The sequence below is a fragment of the Quercus robur genome, chromosome 11, assembly GCF_932294415.1.
Source record: "Quercus robur chromosome 11, dhQueRobu3.1, whole genome shotgun sequence".
Taxonomy (NCBI): Eukaryota; Viridiplantae; Streptophyta; class Magnoliopsida; order Fagales; family Fagaceae; genus Quercus; species Quercus robur.
Window position 1 is genome coordinate 4119944 of NC_065544.1, and position 6000 is coordinate 4125943.

Here is a 6000-nt window from a genome sequence, read left to right on the forward strand (position 1 = left end):
ATTTGTGCCTACTATATGTGACCGAACTTTTGCTTAGAGATGGACAAGAATGTTTATCTTGAATACAGTGGGTTCATACAAATTTAGTGGTGACAGATCAATCCAAGAATATGCCAAGCACATAAGGAACATTGTTAAAATTGGAAGGACATGAAGCAGAGGACCTCAACAATGGAGTTTGGATATAAGAAAAGTGAAGGATTTTTGCATTAGCTTCTGACTATTACAGCATTCTTCTCTTATACAAGAAGCAGGACCATAGCAGAAAAACTAACAGATTACCTAACTAATTAAAACTAAACAACCTATCGTTTAATATACAGTAGTTAAAACTAAACCACCTGTCATTTTCTATATCTGCAACATTGTTGGAACTTAAACCAGTGAAGGTTTTGCACTTAGACTTGTATCTTGATACATAGAAGCTGTCAAATTGTGGTAGAAGTGAGTGATAGAGAAGGTCTTTGCACAATGGTGAAGACTGGCCTTTCATTCTCTTTTGGTTCTTTAGTATTTTCATAATGTGAAGGAATAATACTGGGAGTAACAGTTCAAAGAAACATATTATGCAGTAAATAATACCAAGTATTTGGTTTTACTTTGTGCATAGAAGTGGTTTTTGTTTGCATTGCAAATTTTCCATGGATCATCAATCATCATGATTGGCATTTTTCCAGGCATATTGGGATATTGTAAAAGAAGACGTTATGTGAGTGCTTCATTATTTCCAGTCATGGCACATTTGAAAGGAGCTTTAATGCAACCTTTTGTCAAAAGTGTTGGCTAACCGGTTAAGGCTGGTTCTTCGTAATTTGAAGAAAATTTATATTTCAAAGGAGGGCGTCTCACTTTGATTAAGAGTACACTCTCTAGCTTCCTTACCTACTTACTATCTATCTCTATTCCCTCAACCTGTTAGTGTTGCTCAATGCTTGGAAAAATTGCAACGGGATTTTTTGCGAGTTTGGATGGATGAGTGTGCTGGACTATGGCTCATGGGAGGATTTTAACTATGGATAATTTGCTTAGGCAGAGGGTGTGGGTATTGGATTGATGTTATATATGTAAGAGGAGCGGTGAGACTGTCGACCATCTATTATTACATTGTCCCATCGCCTATGACTTTGTGGTCTATGGTTTGTGGTTTGCCCCAGAGTGTTTTGGCCTTGTTGGATTTGGTCGGCTTCAAATGGCAGATGTTTGGAGTGCTATTCCTCTATCTCGTATATGGGTGGTCTTTGGAGAGAGCATAATAATCATAAGTTTATAGGGATAGAGGGCTCACTTTTTGATTTGAAGTTGGTTTTTTTTTTTTTCACATTTTGTATGACTACAGCTATCATACATTTCCGGTGTATCGAATAAAAATTAATTAATTAATTTAAAAAAAATAAAAACCATGGATGGAACCAGGATTTTTCGCCATGGGGAACCAAAACAAGAAATTTTCTTGACCACTCAAGAATATGTGATTAAATGGATTGGATTGACCACCTCAAAAATAATAACTTGGCTGGGAAGAGAATAAAGTATTATATAGAGCAAAGGTCTCCTCTTTTTGTTGCTCTGCTTGAAGTGGGGAAATAGTGCAGCAATTATCATGGTGATTTGAACTTGGAACCTATAGTTTGAATGAGAAGAGGTTGTATCTCTAAGTCATAACTGTCATAAGAGCCTCTTTAGTAAGATATTTTATCTTTTTATACTTATTAATTTTTACCTATATTAATAATTATGCTTTATGTAATAGATATTTGTTATATTAAGAAAGTCAGTGGCTCAATTGGTGATGCAATTGTTAAACTGGTTCTACATAAAACTGACCCCTGCTCAAGTTGATGTTCGGTATGGTTATGATAACTATGGCTTATGGAGATCCTTTAATTGTATTGCAATGGATCGACCTCTACTGTTTCTTTGTCAATGTTTTACGTTATGCTTGAAAAGTTTAGATTAAAATCTACTTTGTTTCGTTGTTTTGGTACTGAAACTGTCACATTGTTCTAACCGCACAATATTATAATACTGATTTCTAGTCTGGTGGGTTAGTAGCCAGAAATTTCACAACTTCTCTTCATTGTTAAAAAAAAAAAATGGAAAACAGAAATAAAAAATGGAAAATGTAAAAGAGAAATAAAAATTTGAGAAAATTGGATAGGTTGCATGAGCATATTTTCCCGGCTATATAAAAACCTATGGGTCCAAACACTTCTGATGCATTTCAACATTTGTTTCAATGGTTCTCATTGTAGTAAAAGAGAAAATATGCAATTTTTATAATATGAGCTTCTGGTCCAAAACCATTGAAGTAATGTAAAGAAATACTGCCTTCATTATTGGTTTTAATATGATAATCATTATAATATATATCCTTAAAGTTTAGTAAATTTATTTTAGACTTAGAAATATACAAAGAATCATCGATACAAAGTTGCATGAGCACGTTGTTTCTTATAATATTAGAAATGCAACAAAAATTTGTATAATTTTTTCTATACTCGCGATGCTTCATTTGTCTATACTTCTGTAGGCACTTTTTAATAAATCATTCTAATTTGGTTTTATGTTATTTATGCGGTTATGCCTAGTATATGTGACTGACGTTGGCTTAGAGATGGACAAGAATGTCGATCTTGAATACAGCTGGGTCATATAAGCATAGCAGTGACAGATCAATCCAAGACTATGCCAAGCAGATATGGAACATTGTGTTAAAATTGGAATAGCATGAAGCAGATGATCTCAACAATGGAGTTTGGATGCGAGAAAAGTGATGGATTTTCTCATTAGCCACTGAAAAATACACATTCTGCTCGTATAATAGAAGTATAGAGACTATAATTAAAAAACTAACTAATTTAGAGTAACGCACCATTTAATACTTTTAAGTTAAACGATAAGAAGAATAAAAATAATAATAATAAAACCCAAAATCACAAACATCATAAGCTTGGCCTTCGTATCACATTCGCAAAGCATAAACAAATCTAGTCTCATCCCTGTTGGCAAAAAAAACATTATTAGAGAAAATTATACAAAAAATAGATTACTATGTTCGAAAACATGCAAGAAAATAGATTTGTTAGGTGAAAGCAACTACAAATAACAAAAAAATGTACACTATAGTAATAATGCATATCCAAATTATTCACAAGCTGAAGTATTTACCACTAATCTTAAAAAAAAAAATGATGTTAATATTTGACTATGTCATCAATTTAATATAGGCGCAAATAAAGAATGCCTTCAAAGCCACTGATCATTTGATGACTTCAGTTTCTTCTTCTTTGATGTATAAGATCCTTCATCCCTACAAGATGGACTGATGAAGCATACAAATAAGTGACAAAATGTAATGTTTTTCTTAGCTGCAAATGAGATAAACTCCTCCTAATGCATGTATTCAAAATAAAATAATAAACCCCATTAGACAGAAACTTACACTTTTCAAGCAAGGGTATCCAGTCATCCACGGAATATTTATGGACTGACAAAATGGAAACTCTCAACCCATGTTTGTAAACACCACGTGCAAATCTCCCATTCTTCTTCTTCCTCTTCATCCTTTTTGATTGCAAGATAAGGCAGAAATTCCCACCAGGCAAATTGAGAAGATCTGGACGTACAGAGTCCAATACTTCATGCCTCCCAAAAATATTATCAGTGTGCAAGCTTTCTTCATAACAGTTTTGATTAACTAAATGGAATGCATTAACACAGCAAATAAATCTATCCTCCTCCCTATTAGAAGCCCAATATAGGGTGCTACTACCAACAGTCAGTTTCAATCGATCTTACTGGTCTTGCAACCCTATAATGAAAACCCGTCTTACAATCAGCCATAAATTTTATCCAAAGACATGTTGCAACATCATAACTATAGATTTGAGCAATCTCACAATCACTTGAAATTGTAGCAACAAGAATCTTTTGATTATCCTCTAAAGAAGCAGTAAACACAAGATTCGACCGAATGCTAAAGTTGGGATTTGTCAAGGGTTCCCATTTTTTTTTATGGGGTAAAGAACCTTCATCCAGTGAAAACGATTGTACTTTTTGAAGTCAAATCCTCCCAAAACATATAGCTTATCACCTAGAACGATGGTATGAGGGTTGCATCTCCCAGTTTTCAATCGAGGTGCACGACTCCAACCCTCATCAGCACATGCAAATTCCAAGGTCCACATCTCACGACAAAACGGATTTTCATTCGCTCTGACTGGAGCGTACACGGAATCATTGGCAACAAAATAGTGATTGTATGTCTACGTCTTTCATATAGAAACAGGTATGAGATACTCCACCTTTTCCGAATAAGAAAAAGAAAAACTACCACATAAAACTCAATTTCATCAGCATCACCATTTTCCATAGAAGATGAAATAATAACTTGAAGATAGACAACGCGGTTTCCTTCAATATAATTCAATTCGTTTTCCTACTTTTAGTATTTAAAGAATTAGTTTGGGCTGATTGGGGCCAAAATTTACACTAGCCCACCGGCACCGCCTGACTTCTCTAGGGAAAGGAGTGCGAGAGAGTGTTTCGGAACCTGCTCCTTCAAACCAAATTTCGGAGACAGAGAGGAGAAATCACACAACCTGAGACCAAGCAGTGATTTTCATGGCCAAAAAATGCTCAGGTTGGTATTTCTTAGTCTTAGATCCACACCTCTCCTCAAAACCTCTTTTCCTTTCCACGGGTCTGACTTTTGGCGGCAAAATATGGGTTTTTTAATACTTTCTAGGTCAAGTATCTGTTTGGGAAAAGAAAAAAAAATTCTTGGGTTTTTTGCTATTCAGCTGGCGATTATGGACTGTGGCCATGATTTGTTGAGCTTCTTTGAGTTGTGAAACTAAAGCTCTCTCTTTCCAATGACTACCGATCACACATACAGCAGGTAAATCTCTCCGTAACTTTTTTTTTTTCCCACTTTGATTCATTCATTCCTTCTATTTGATTGTGTTTTCTTGATAAACTTTTTCCAATTTCCTGTTCTGTTTTTTCTTAATAGAACAACATCCTGATGAGGTCAGATTTGTTACATCCGATGAGCAATTCAATTCCACTCTTTCCTTTTACATGAGATTTATGTCTTGGAAGATGGGTGCTAAATGTCCATTGGAAGAAGTTGAAGTGATAATAAGAGAGAATATAGATTTCGCCTTGAGATTCAAAAACCTTGGTTAGTGGTTCTAGGCATTGAGAGTTTCTGTTATGTTGGAAATTAGGATCCTTCGTGGTCACTGTGCTTCTTTAATTAGGATGAGTTCAACATGTACAAATGCTTCAAGGCCTGAAGTGACCATTGTACATGAGCATACCTGCATTTTTGAAAAATACCTTAGGCTATGTAGTGAGAGCTTGTTTTTCTATTGACATTCTTGCTACATGTTCACCTTTCTTCAATCAAGTGTGATAGGTCTAACTTGTAATGTGTACACATATATACAGTGGCAATTTCAAGTATATGTTAGTGTTATGAAGATATGGAGTGCACATCAAATAAATTGCTAACATCTTTCATTAGTTCTCTTTATGAGTGGTCCTTTGCTTTGGGTGTCACAGAGAGTACTTCTATTCAAAATTTCATAGAGTCAATTTATATGTAAATATTTTTCAATTGTAATTCTTTAGGCTACTTCATTTTTTTTTTTTTTTTTTTATTCATGAAGTAGTCTCTTTGCAATAAAGTTATTCTTATGTATATATATATGTTAGTATTTTGGGTCCAAGGTATTTGCTTATTTTTGTAGTTACTACCTCTATATTTCTGTGTATTTTAAATATGGTCTGATACTCTCTTGGCAACTCAACACAGTAAAATTTTAAAGTTTGTTAGTAGTGCTTTAACAATCTATCATCCAAAATGATTTGTTTTGATCAAGGTCAACTCTCAGTATTCCTAGTTTTGACAATTTCTGAAAAACATCAAGATGATTAACCGCACCTTGGATTCACGCATATAATCTATGGCAAGCAAATATTGAAGGCTTTGGG

General features: G+C 34.4%; 1 long non-coding RNA gene across 1 annotated transcript; it reads left to right on the forward strand.

The window, feature by feature from the left end:
• Positions 1-4251: 4251 nt before the first annotated feature.
• On the forward strand, positions 4252-5510 carry LOC126707061 (uncharacterized). Its single transcript, XR_007648798.1, has 3 exons — positions 4252-4642; positions 4748-4900; positions 5015-5510. It is a non-coding gene; the product is annotated as an uncharacterized LOC126707061 (long non-coding RNA).
• Positions 5511-6000: the final 490 nt, after the last annotated feature.